The sequence below is a fragment of the Lepisma saccharinum genome, chromosome 6 (assembly GCF_977018435.1).
Source record: "Lepisma saccharinum chromosome 6, izLepSacc3.1, whole genome shotgun sequence".
NCBI lineage: Eukaryota > Metazoa > Arthropoda > Insecta > Zygentoma > Lepismatidae > Lepisma > Lepisma saccharinum.
Window position 1 is genome coordinate 25,969,290 of NC_139234.1, and position 14,891 is coordinate 25,984,180.

General features: G+C 39.2%; 1 protein-coding gene across 3 annotated transcripts in view; it reads left to right on the forward strand.

The window, feature by feature from the left end:
* Sox102F (transcription factor Sox102F) overlaps window positions 1-14,891 on the forward strand; it is a 599,620-nt gene that overhangs the window by 385,016 nt on the left and 199,713 nt on the right. Inside the window, exon 1 of one of the 3 annotated variants that reach the window (XM_083123659.1) lies at window positions 5,600-6,408. The exons of the other annotated variants lie outside the window; for them this stretch is intronic. The gene's annotated coding sequence lies outside the window, so the exon portion shown is untranslated. Of the gene's footprint in view, window positions 1-5,599; window positions 6,409-14,891 lie in introns of those variants that run through there. 3 annotated transcript variants of the gene reach the window in all.

Consider the following 14,891-nt stretch of genomic DNA (forward strand, 5'->3'; position numbering starts at 1 on the left):
GGTACTCAAACCACCATTGAAAAGCCAGACTTGCAGTAGTATTACAGTAACCAGAAAAAAAAAAATATTCTTGTCAATTTTGTTTTGGAAATTAAAGCTTCCCAGGTCATTGCAGAATTAGGGACATATTGGGTGTGAAGGTAGGGCTCCACACATTTCTGTTCTCGGCCTAAGTGGAGATTTTATCATCAGCACCGTACTTTCGTCGGTGTACCTCTGCAAACACTAACGAAAGATGGATTTGAGAAGGGACACATTTATGAATTTACGAACAGAACTCGAACTGTATCATATCAAAATTGTTATACTTTTGTTGCTTCAATTGACACCGTTAAAAATGCTAACTTGATTGATTGAGTTCGTGTTTGAAGTTCACTTTATGAACAGTAAGGCTAATCGGGACTGTACCGCCAGTTTAAAGTGGGATACGAACCAGTATGTGCTTCCACCGGGTATCGAACCCGGGACCTCTTGATTACAAGGCAATGACGCAACCACTGCGCCATCGAAGAGGCTACATGCTAACTTGGCTTCTTTGAAATGATAATTTTTCATCGTGCATTAAAAGTACATTTTGATGCATTTATCTGTTTATTTCCATGCAGCAACAGTACATCATAGTAGTTAATGCATTTCAATGTAAATGAAGTAAACAAAGTGCATGCTTGTGTCAATTGACATATTTTGGGATATCTTTACAGGTGTACTCATTTTAAAATGATATCAGAAGGGTATTACACTTAGCCGGTGATTTTTCTGAAATACAATATTCTCTTCTCCTGTGGTTTTGCAACATTACATAAATTTTTCCGCGTTGTAAAAAGACGAAGTTGTGCTCAGATAAAGTAATCGGGACTGGACCTACAGCTTCAACTGGGATCTGATCTGAACCACTATACAAGTACCTCCAGTGGTTATCGAACACTGAATCACTTGATTACAAGTTCACAGCATTAGTCACTACATCATCGGAGGAGCCCTCGCGATACAGTTCGTTAAATGTGCGATCACAGTATCGTTCGGTTTACCCGAGGGAATAGATAGCCGACGGTGGGATATGAACCCTTAGACTTCTCGAGTATAATTGAGGACTAAAAGTGGTAAACGTTGTAAGTGCCAAAAGCGAAAGTGTTGGGAAATCGCATCGTTCAGCACATCAGCCCGTAAGAACGTTCACACTAGTGACCTCTTTACACACCCTTTGAACTACTTAACAGGGCTACCAGCCACATTTCACGTTTACCACATTATAAAGCATGGCACATTTCACAGTTTAACGTGGAAAATGGTGTTTGAATTATTGTGGCACTTACAGCGTTTACCAATTTTAGTCTTCACTTCTTCCCAAGTCCCAAAATCGAAAAAACAACAACTTTAATTTGATTTTCGTTATTTATCGTCGTTTTTCATCGACTTTTGGCTAATTGCCACGGTGTGGATGAGTGATGATATTGATGAAGGGACACTCACAAAGAATCTCCATGCCCGGATTCGAACCCGGCACCCCCTGGCATCGTAGCGCGCTGTGGTAAGCATAGACGTCCGCAGGATTTTTCAAGGGAGGGGCAAGCAAGGTATTTTTCCAGGGGGGGAAATTCCTCAATAATATTGATGCCCCATCAAAAAACACTACTTCAGCCTGAAATTATTATGTTCCTTCGACATCCTTATAATAATTAACATAAATTAGTATGACTGAAATGAAATTAGATGGACATTTACTGGCCTCCCCTTGCCACCCCCCCCCCCCTCTTTCCGGTCGTCCATGATGCTGACGAAAAGCAGTCAGAACTCATTGGCACCGTCGTCATTTCATCATGTGTGGGGAAATTACTGATACTTGGTTGGTAACACTGCCGTCCGCACGGAGCAATGGGAAAGGGTCGGGGAGGGGGTGAAAAAAAGGTGGATGAAGGGTGCACCTTGTAAAAGAGAGCTCTTGCATTCGACCTACGCTGACACTCTACTATAATGCATCGCGGGAAGGTAGAAAAAGAAAAAAAATCCCACGTAAAGGACAATCCCTTTGTACCGGGTCTCTGTGTGGTGTATTTGAAGGTAGACAGACTATCGTTAATGTCACTGTTCCGTGTATATATATACGTATAATAGAACTCCAACGTGTATTTTCGGAGAGCGCATTTGACTGTTGGTCTGCTTTTGGCCCACAGTGTTAGCAAGTCTTCCACCAAATTGAAGCGCTGGCGTTTGATGCCAGATTCAACTATTCATTTCTATAAAAGACACACACACACCAGCCGACCTGTGTGGCGGAGTGGCTATTATATCACAATCGGACGTTAAGAAACCTATGATCGTATCCCGGCAATAATATGTTGTTCATTCATTCTTATATTTTACGTTGATTTTCTATTTCTCGAGTTTAACAGCAGGATGACGAGGAAGATGAACAACGTGTAGATGAAACAGGCAAAGAATAGCATTTCGTTTTCTTTTAAGTCATATTTTGTACTCGAAAGGTAATTATGAACACCCATCTCATTCCAGTCCCGATTTGTTTGCGTTTTTATTTATGTTATATAGCATCTCTTCTCTGCCACTTTTTGCTAATCGTGACGATGATGAGTGTTGATTTGATGAAATTGATGAAGAGAAATTCACCAAGGCCGGGACGCAAACCCAGGAACTTAGATGGCTAGATCGAAAGTAAATCCGTTTGTAATTCAGTGACTTCCCCAGAAGGAAGTGAGCGAGCACCCATTCCCTCGAGCCAACAAAAAAAAACTAATTAGATAAATACATGCCATTTCAGCTTAGATATGGATTTTTTGGCCATATTTATGAATATACTGAATGTGACTGTCCTCCCAGGAAATACCCCTCCCCTTCTATGTCTCAACACCAATTATTTTTTTCTTTTTCTGGGGCCTCGCTGTTCCAAGGACGTTTTGGTTTCGTTTCGTGCCTTGAAATCTATAGTATGTCCATTGCTTTCCGGCTCACGAGCTTTTCAACTAGCTCCCTAATTGTCCTCACGATGCTGGGTTAGCACCGAAAAATTTGGGGGTTCTCACTTGGAATTGAACGCGGTACCGCTCATGCCTAAGCAGGCAAGAGCGCTAGCAATTTGGCTACACGAGAGTTTTTCGTTTCGTTTTGCCCTGAATATATGCAACCAGGCTGCACAGGTTTGCAGTTGCCACTGGTGGATTACCATTGCAATTACGATGAACAAGAATACTAATCGTACTTCTAACAGAGAACCATCCTACTCGCCAGACCTGTCCAACGTGACAACGGGTAAGATCCCGTGCACCCTCTGGGGCGCCGACTTGTCAAAATTATTGGGGAGGCTCTGATCACTGAAATAAATTAATGAATGACTCACTCCCTCCCTTTTTTAAAGTTTTGGCCTCAGTGTACGGAATCTTGTACAAGTCCATGAATTCCTCAAAAATATCAAAATTTTCATTCACAGTTCGAATGCAGAATGTCAATTGTTCACATTCCCGACTTTTAATATCCGCTACCATGGAGCGCAAAACAGATATCCCTAATATATCAACGATCTCGTTCTGAATGTCATGTGAGAGCCATTTGTAGCTCGAACGTCCCATCTACTTTCCTAGTTCATGCACATCTTATTTTGAAACACTTTTTAGTAAAAATGTTAACAGTACTCATAATTATATACTTACGTTAGTATAAAGTAACAAGTAGTGTGTTTTGCTGTCTCTGGTCATACCCCCCCCCCCCCAAAGTGGTTTAGCGGTCTCAGCCCCCCAGCGTTGATGGTCTAGAACATTTCAAATGTGTATTTAAAGTTAAGTTCATGTGGCACAATTCAGAGTAAACTTTACAAGAGAAGCAAAGTAATACATTAGATCCTCTTAAGCAAATTATTTGGGGGGGCTCTGCCCTCAGCACATCGTTAACATTGGGGGCGCTCTGCCCTCACATCGTTAACATTGGGGGGGCTCGAGCCCCCCCAAGCCCCATGGAGTCGGCGCCTATTCCCTCTGACCATTTGATCCAGCATTATGCCATCATTTATTTATTAATATTTAATTTCAAGGGTACGTGTCTGAATTATTTTATGTTTAAAGTTAAGAAAATTAGAAATGATATTTACGAGTAGGCCTACAATTGTTTGAGATCGGGACATCGACTTTAGAAGAAAGAAAGTAAAACCCGAGTGGCCGTCTTACGAAGGTTGAGAACCAATGCTGTACACCCTCGCCATAAGAACAGACTAAGTCATACTATTATCTATAAAACATGTAAGTATTAGTTACCATTTCTCGTGACTAATCCACTCAATTGACAAATTTAGGTTCGAAAGATACTAAACTTGTATTTTCATTCATAGATGGCAGCAAAAAGGTATTAATATTTTATGGTCCATATATCCACCAATTGCTAAAAAAAATTGACAAGTAATTTTGCACTATTTATACAGTAATTAATAACTAAAAATATAAGAAATTCCAGTGTTTTATTCACCTAATAGTATTAATAATTTGCAATTTAAATCCAAGCCTTCTGAATTAATAAGTCAAGAATCCATAAGTTAAGTCCGTGCTACAGAATAATGTTAAGCTGAGTGGTGTCCTGATTCGGTACATGCTATCTACATTCTCCTAATAATGATTCCTATGTAACCGAGGTTGCTTAGAGTTAATAGGTAATACTAAAAGGGAAATCCCTGACTGATCTATATGATCTTGCATGTCCACATTTCAAACTGTGCCTACTCTACTCCAATGTAACCAAGAGTACCATACTAAGTCTTCATTGTGTGTGATGCGCTATACTAAATGTCATTTCTGGATCCACCACTGAATAACTTTGCATGTTCGTTGAGTCAATTTTGCGCTCAGATAGACTTAATTGGGAGTGGACCTATAGTTTAAAGTGAGATGCGAATCACGTGCAATGTGTCTACACCGGGATTTGAACCCGTGGTATAAAATGTGTCCCGTAGTTTACAAAAATATGCTAATCTTGCACATCACAGTATTGCAGTGTTCAGAATTTATAGGCACAGTATCGTAAACTTACTTGCAGAAAGAATATGAGGAAGGGCACCTTTTATTGCATCCTATTCTCTAGTCAGAAACGTGTTATTCAGATCAAGATGCATTGCGACTGTTCCGACCGTCTAGCGAGAGTGACTTCGCCTGATCTCACGGTTGGCTGTTGTCCCGCGCGCACCCAGTATTCAAAGACAAGGGCCGCACAAGCCCTGCCCCCTTTGGTGCTAACCCAGGTCGGCCCCGGCGCCCTGCAACGAGCGTAACGATCGATTTCAAGAAAACAGTTTGATACGGGCGGTTCGGAGGGGAGAGGGAGGGTGCACGGGATGTATGGTTTGGTATCTCATCGCAGCCTTGAAGGTCTATACACAAGACCCTGCCACCGGGGGGCAGAGAGGGGGAAGGGGAGTTGAATGGGTGTTGTCCACGCATGTTGTATTATAGAAAGAAAATGACTTGAGGGGAGGGTTTGCAGGAAGAGAGAGAGAGAGGAGGAGGAGTAGACCTGCTCTGTTTTTAGGAGTCCTTTACGCTTTCCCCTCCCCTCCACAGGGAGCATGAATCGGTCTGTCACAAGCGCGCACACACAATCACATGTTGTGGGTAAATCTGGTGACAGTAGCGGCACGGTGTAGTAGGAAGACGTTGCTGTGGATTGTCTGCCTCCTCCACCCTGTTGTGTCTTTCACGTGCTTTTCCACAGAGCACCTTAGCACCTGCTAGCTCTGTGCCTTGGTACGATACGCGTAAGGAGTAGTAACAGAGTGAAAACTGTACCTTGTCAGCCCTCACAATCTACAAACGCTGCAAGACAACGGAATGGTGCATCTGAAACTGTAATTCTCAACTTCCCCGCACGAGTGTGCTTGTGCAGTACACACAAGTGTCTTCTTTTTCGTGTCTTATAGTTTAGTGAGCGCATTACAATCTCAATATTTGGACTAGGATGGAAGGTTGTGAGCTCGTACAGGAAACGATACTTCAAAACGCTTCCAAGAACCGACCAATCAAAGCAAGATCCTCATAAGAGAAAAAAAGGGAAGACAAAAAAAACAACAACAGTGTCTTTGACCAAAGGCCGTGCTGTGCTTGTGTGTGTGTGTTCGTATGGAGGGTGTGGAATTAATTTCGTGTTTTTGTTGCCAGAGAGTGACTGTGCGAAGGGTGTGAAGGTAGGATACGAAACAAAAGTTGTTTCTGACTGTTGAAAACAAGGACTATAAAGTACTTATCGCGTACAAACACTGTGTGGTCGAGATTACTTAAGTAATGCTGCTCAGCTGTTATTTCGTTATGGTTTGACCGGAAGGTGTAGGACCCCCCAAAATAAGCTTGCACGGTGGTTCCACTGTGAAGGACCAGTCTGTGGCTCCTCCTAGTGGTGCGGACGGGGTGAAGGACGCCAAAGCCTGTGAGTAATATGCATTAATTCTGTTAATTATCTATTTGTAGTCTTTGCATGTTGTCCCTTAATTTGTCGCACGCTTAAGTCGGCGCATGCCGGGGACCTCGCTGTCTACCACGCGGCACACGGCACGTCCAACTCCGGTGCACTTACGGCATGTTGTTTTCAGTTTCCCTCCTTGGTCCAATTCATTCTTCCACTTGTCAAATAAATGAAGGATTTTGCACTGTTTACACACTCCACGCAGTACAATCGTTACGTTGATAGACACACGGCACAAGGGTCATATTAAATCCCCCCCAATTGAGGTTACTCATTCTTGTATTTTTAATTTACGTCGCTTGCCTCAATGAATGACGGTTATCTTCGTGATGAGTTGACACTCGGAAAGGAATACACATGCCCCAATCCGGGACTCGAACCCGCAAACCTCCAAGTATGAGAGACATATTCATTCTCAACTCATTTGAATGTAAAAATGCCAATAGTCGATTGCCGTGATTAACCCTAGAGGGAAAGAAAAATAATGTAAAATAATTGACATTGAGAAAAAGAAAGAAAACATACCAAGTGTTCGAGCTCAAGTGGAATAGACCAGGCAATTCACTCTTCTCTTTTTGAATTTTATTGCCGGGCATTATCCTCCCCTCTCAAAACATGTGCTATCACATATTTTTATTATTCGTTAATAATTTTCAGTGCTATAACCTCATTGCGAGAAAGTACGCGCACATCAAATCTGCCGAAACAACATTAGGTATTTTAAAAAAATTAATGTATCCTTTTGATGGTTACTAATGCCCTATTTGACATCTATTGGGTAGATCATATTTCTTTAAAAAATTAAATATGTATAGAAAAGATAATTTCTTACCCCTCCCTCCAGGCATGTTATTCACACTAATAAAATATATAGGGCTGCTCACGTTTATTTCATACGCCAGGACTTCTTCATAGATCCACCCACACGGAAATAAGTCATTTTAATTCGATTCATATTCATATTGTTTGAATGTTGAATTGTGTCGTAATGGAGGATATAACAGCCAAAGAGAGAGAGAGAGAGAGATTCATAGCTTCGTAGCACAAGTAAACCTCGGTGATCCTTAAACCATCATGTTTTCCTGACTTGGCAAATTTTATAAAAGTGTTGATAGTGACATGTCATTTGCTTGTTACTTTTTAATGATTGTTCAATGAATCTGTTAGATCACCTTGACCATCTTTGTTTCATTTATTTCATTTTACAAAGTATGAGGTTGGAAAAATTGTTACCACGAAATTTTAACACAACTTCGTCATAGTTTGTTAGACAGAAATTCCATACTTATTGTTAAATCAACTAGCGATTAAAATTAGTGAAATGGTTTGTTGGGTTAACGTTCAGCCAAGGGCATGAGTAATATGAGGCAAATTGTCCATTGCTTTTCCATTATACACTCCTGTTCATATAAAGTGGCACATTTTGTAAGGTTGGACAGTTGAAGTATGTGCCACTTTTTCTGAACAGGAGTGTACATCCTGTGTTGTTTTAAGGAATCAAATTCTGTTGATTCAAAGCAGATGTCCTTATTGGCGTTTATATTTCATGATGATCACCTTGTGGAAAACAGACTGAATGAAAGTGGTGGACAATTCGCCTATTACACTTTAAGACATTTATATTCACAATAATTGTACTCGTATTTGTTCTTTTTTATGTTGCCATTCATGTTAAGGATTACCCAGCAATGGTACAGACATTAGAAAAGTAGCTACTAGTCAAATTGTCCATCATTTCATTCACCTTTCGTGTTTACTCCCTGTAGGAGTGTTTCTGATGTTGCTTGCTGCACCCAATTGAGCTTCAGCTTGTGATGTCATTTCAAGTGGGGACCTACAGTGGAATGTGCGCAGTAAATATTACCAGCCAAACTGGCGATCGTTATGTTCATTCTCCTTGTTTTTGGCGGAGTGGTTAGCACTTCGCGCTACGACGCCAGGGGTCCCGGGTTCGAATCCCGGCCTGGGCATGGGTGTTTGTAAGTGTCCATTCATCAATTTCATCATATCATCATTCATCCCCATCTTCGCAATTAGCCAAAAGTGGTACAAAAGCGAATTCAACTTAACTAAAATCAAATCAAATTCTCCTTGTTTTATGCAATTTGAGGTTCAAAATTGAAACAAAATGACAAGGAAGTAGTTTAAAACCTGAATCAGCTTTAGTACAATTCCATTGATTAAGAACACGTAAGGATGAAAATACAATGGACAATTTGCTTGCTATATGTATATAATTAATTTGCCACGTGACATATGCCTTGTGCTGAATCATCCTCAGGAAACACTAATTTGAAAAAACAATACACTATAATTGTAGTTTTATGAGGTTCAAAAACCGCGAACGAATAAGCGAAATGTACACAAGGCACGAGAAACAATACTAGTGTGCCCTTTTTCAAATTAAAGTTTTTACAAGAATGACTTGACTCAAGTGAAAGCATATGTGGACAATTAATTGCATAAAACGTTAATTTAGAATATTGTTAGTAAAGTAAGTAAAATTCGGCGGAGTGGCGTCATCCATACATGTTCATTAAATATCCCACTCAGATCCACCTGTATAAATTCAACTTACGAGCTCACTACATCAAAGTATTTATCAAGTGTTAAATATCATGCAAAGTATAGTTCTTATTGTGGCAATATCAGTTCCATTCACCTTTTTGTTTATTAATTTATATAATTATGAACGTTTTTAAATAAGAATGACAAAGAGTATTTGAAAGTTTATTTTCATTAACTTTGTTACTCGAAACGCTTTCAGATAAACAAATCCTATTTTAGTTTCCGTTGTTCTTTTTTCGCACAGTTATGTAAGAAATATGCAGACATACATTTCAGTAACTGTTCTAAAACACAGTAAGAATTTCATTTATTTGTATTTGTCTTATTTTACGTCGATTTTATGGATCTTTAGTCTGATCGCAACACGAGATGATGAAATGAAATGAAATTGATTAGTAGGAGAAAGTCGTAAAGGAGTGTCCCTGCCAGGAATCAACCCCAGAATTTTCAGCAGACATATTAGGTTGACCACCGGTAATATTCTACCAGCGGCTTTCCTCAAATATCATTTCACACTGCTTGTTACCGCATTTTGCAGCATAAGTTATTTTGTGATTTTACAATATGTTTAGCTGTTTTTGTAGAACCAATCTTTAAATTAACATGTTTTTATATGAAATGTGTAAACATATTAGCCAACAATTTCAAATACAATACTTAGATATTCCTTGATAATAAGATGGGTATATACTGATAATTTCATGTTTGCGGTGCGGTATGCGATTACTGCAACTTCTCGCAATAGAGATTAATACGAAATGTGACAAATGCTGCAAATATAATTGTTTTTGATGTTTAAAATAGAAATAAGCATGTAAACGGGTGTTAAGTTCGCGATAAAATGCGAAATTGACTACAAAATTAGGAATGTATGTGAGCTAAATTACATTTCTATGATACATTTTAAATTTATTACACATTTTATCAAAAGGAATTTGGAATTATTTGCTAATATTTTAACCAGTGTGTTCAAATGACAAAATGAAATTGTATGTGGTCCGTAGAAGTTTATATATATTTTCTAATGTTAACAATTTCACTTTAATTTTAGTTACTTTCAAGAGTTGAAACTGGAAAAATCTTAGAAAGAACAAAAACAATGACAGACTGACTTTCAGCATCCAATTCTTCATTCAGAAAAATTCCATTCCTAAATGCTAGCTTTCATAGTGATACAAAATGCTATTTTTCATTCTTAAAACGCTCATTTTTATTTTATTTTTAAGATGTGAAATCTACCATCTCTACTGATGACGCTTGATAACACTAAACCATCCGTTAGCTTCATGAACAAGTTAACATTTTATAATGTAATGGCATGATCTGTGTTACAGATGTGGGGTTGGAGGTAAAATTACCTTTGGGGGGATGAAAATTTACATCTGTTGCGAGGGATGTCCGCGTCTAATGGGAGAAATCCTGCAACCCGATCCTTCCTTGATTCCACACTGGCAAATGTACAATTTCATATCTTTTCGGGCTTAGTCAAGTACCAGTTTTCCACGGACTTTTCTTTGCATAGCAGCGCCGTTGTAAGGACTGCAGACTTGAGGAATATGTTATCTCGATAGCCCTGACAATGCCTTGGAAAGAAAGCAATTTTTATACCTGTCAGAGTCTCTTACAAATGTCCACCTTCTTTTCTCATGTACCTGTATTTACCACTAGGGTCAAGCCATGTTCCAAAGAGTATGTACAATAAAAAGCAGCACTTTATAAATTAACTAATATATTCGCAGTCAGTAAAATTTCACAAATCACTTGTTAATATTCTGGTTGCTTTCTCTATCTCTCTATTTCGCTTATTTTACGCACTCTTAAAAAAATATGTAACAGAGTTGCCACCAAAAGTGGTGTAGCACCGTAATTGATGTAGCACAACACCTAATCGAGTGTTAAAGGCCTTTATACGTGGTGCGGTGTGACGGCAAATGGTGCAACAGGACACCAACAACTCGCTTGCATATTTTTTAGAGTGCGTCGCTTTTCTACCTCTTGGGCTAATTGCAACGGTGAGAATGAATGATGAACTGAAAAAATGGATGGTGGTACATGCTTTAACCATTGTTCGAACTGAGGACACCTAGCTTCGTAGCACGTTCGAATGACTACCCCCCCACGTGCGCTGGGCAATATTCTGGCTTTGTTAAGTACGTATATTCTGGAGACGAATACATATCTGGGGATGGAAGTTTTAGTAAATTTTTAAGTGGCAATTTTGCAGGTTTTGGGACTTCAGGCCTGCTAGCTCTTACATACCTACGCCAGTGTCTTGACTCTCTTCCAATACACCCGGATTAAATACCCGGTGGAGGCACATAGTGGTTCGGATTCCACTATAAACTGTAGGTCCAGTCCCAATTAGCCTTACTGTGCATAAAGTGGACTTAAAACGCCAAATCAATGAATCAAAATCTCTTCCAGTACTGAGTAATATAAATGAACAAATGCGTTTCGTGCCGTTCGTTAAATGAGGCAATTGAGGTATTGAAAGTGTGTCCCAAAACATTAGAAACGATCCTCAAAAAAACAACAAAAAAACCCAGAAATTAGATCAGTGTTCACGTCGAAGTCGCGTGAGGTTAGCACATGTTCCGAGTGCCAACTGCTCTGAACTTTACTATCATGCACACGCACGTGACTGCGTGGCATGTGGTGATGAAGAAATGGCGAAATCCGTTTCTAGGCTCAAGAAAATTAAGCACCGACTGCACTAATGCAATTAATGGAGATTGAAAAGTGATATGCAACAGAGCAAAATTGGTAAATACTGAATTTTAGGTACTCATAGTTGGTCAGCTGTAGTTGTACAGTCAAAAATTATTCAATAGGATTTAGATTACCAAACACAGTGATTTATCCACACACACACCCCAATTTTCTACAAGGACCCAATTAGGGCTGATATCAACCCAATCGGTTGATATTTTTGCACCAATACTAGCCGATATCATTGTTTTTGAGTCATTCGGTCTGTATTAGATATTGTGATAACAGTGAATTGAAAAAAAGACGTCAATAAGCAGAGAACAATGCCTGCTTCGAACCAACATAGTTTCATTCCTTAACACAACACAGGGTGTAGAATAAAAAAAGTAGTGAAAGTAGCGATGGACAATTTGCCTACCATTATCTTTGCCGTTGACTGTACCAGGCTTTGTTCGTACAGATGCGGTCTCGTGTAACAATAACCCCAATGAGGTGCCGAAAGCCAACGATGCACCTGTTGGTAATCCTTCCACTTTCTTTGGTGTTTGCGGACATCCCTCTCTTTATTGACCTCCAGCAGTCAAAATGGTCATGGCCCATGAAAGTGGTGGATGTGTCTCAGACTTAGTACATAGCATTTTCGTGGAAACTCAAATACCTTGGCTTTACCCATTTTCCTTTCCAACTTTAGACTTTTGTTGTCCCGACCTGGATAACTGAGTTTCAACAGGCGTGTTTCGGTACAGGGAATGCGGCAAGGGAATAATTTTCTTTGAACGACTGTTGATGGCACTAACTTTCTGGAAAGTGTAGTGATGGGTTTGGATTTCCTTCCACGCCAAGCGATAGAAGTATGCATTTTTGTTTTAGAAATCATTTGCCTATAGTATATACACGAAAGCAAAGTCATGTCGGAATATCACTGTACTGAAGTGAATCGCCTGATATAGAAGCAAGAGACTGGTAAGTTTTCATTATCTTCTTACATTTCATTTACTAATTTCTATTCTCTTTGTTAAAGGACATAATAGAGACGAGATTGGTTTTACATTACAGCTTTACTGTTAGTTTTAGATGTCGAGTCCGGGGCAGGTAAATCGCCATGTCTTCGCGGATTTAATGTTTAGTTTGGGAAGAGTGATCATTTAATTTTAGAGGAGGTTCAAGAGGCATGATCTCATTTTTCAACATTGGGGGAGAGAGGAGGACGACGACCACACGATTGCCTTGTTCTTAGCTGCACTAAACATTTCTCACATATTTAAACATCTGATCGATTGTTACTTATCAAAAAAATACTGTCAAGTTAAGATCCAACGTTGCAACAGAACATCGTTTGGTGGGTTAATTTATTCATCGCCATTCGTCAGAAATGTATACGTATAAAATGCAATAATAATAATTACACACACATATATGTTGATTCTGGAGTTAGCAACCTGATTTCTTAGGAGTTGGCAACCTTATTTCTTAGGAGTTGGCAACCTTATTTCTATTCATAGCCTAGGACCACGTGACATAGTGAGATAGCCCAGACATTGGACTCGGTATACACCACTGATATATACGTATATAATATACCCTTTGTTATTTTAAATTGGAAGTATGCAAGTATCAGTGTCGGTGAGAGAATCGGCAGCCCTAGACCCAATTTATGGTAATACCATCCATGAAAATAACCATACACCATTCCTCAGATAAACACACTTGATAAACCTCTTATATACATTTTCTCAATCCTCTGACAACGGTGCTATACGTATGAGATCACTTTTTAGAGAACCTAAGTGTATCTTTTCGATAAAATGCTCCGGGAATATTGTAGCGTTAATATGAATTTGTAACAACAGGTTTTGCAGATATGCTGAGAACCTTGATCGTTTTTATAAGTTGGCTCGTGAAATGTTGTTTTCAGTGCCATCTATCGTGCTACGCCACAACTTAGATTAAATCCACACGGTTACAGAAGAGGTTACAGTTACACATCACACTAAAATAGTTGCAGCGGTGTTAAATGAGTAACCGCGGTATGGTTAAACTAGAAAATATATATTTCATTGGTTGTAGATTTTTCAACAATCTGGCCAATTAGATCAGCCTTTATTGCAATATCATGCTACGGTATGCTCGTATCAGATAGGTCTGTCGGTAACCCACATTTTTATTTATTTCAATATTTCCCGTGACGGGCCTATTACCACTGTCATTTACACCCCACATATTTTACTTGGATCGTTACCTTAATAATAATAGAACAATACAATGATAAAAACAAGCAAGAATACAAACAGTCGTAATCATACAAGCCCGCACATAAACACACACACTTATATCATGCATGCACACTCCCCTCAATTAGTACTTCGGCAGTTTGTTTCTTTATACAGCATATTTGCAAAAGATACCATTTATCCTACACATGTATCAATATACGCTGTATAAAACAACTTACTAACTTCGTTGACCCTGTACCGTATATGAATACTCAACGTCGTTGGTCTTCACTTTTTCGGTTCTCCGAATTGTATTTAGTTGGGATATCAAATGTTCGATAAATATGGATTGTTTACAATTTTTGTTGACTGGAAATTACTTACATCGCAGTAAAACCGTGCCAGACAGGCCTTTAGAACACAGTAAATTATATTTTTATCTCTAGTGAAGTTGCCTTTAATATTTTATAAATAGCGAATCATTTTCACATTCTATGAGGGTTGGCGGGCCGCACACTCACGATCACAGAGGGAGTGGTAGATTTACAAATACGTGGTTAAATATGTAGCAAATAAATATGTTGTTAAATATACATTCAATATATCACAATGGATAACTATTGCAAAGAACATTATCACGTTCTGAACTGAGGTTAGTAACTAACTACAACACAATAAATAAGCAAGAAGATATGGAGTCCGTGGAACAACCCATAATTTTTAGCAATCAGTCAGCATTTTATTCTGACATTTAGTCTTGTTTCAGAATGTCCCTGGTCCTAGTTAGAAGAATGCAGAACCTTCTTTCAGGATGCAACAATGTTTTTTGGGTTAAGTAATGTTTTTGCTTTTCTTTGTGTGACGTCATGAAGGTAGCCATTGTGCTGGCGAGAGAGCCTCTCTTGTTGTATCACTGCGCCCGCATAGCGATCCAGAATGCGGATTTATTCTGTTTTT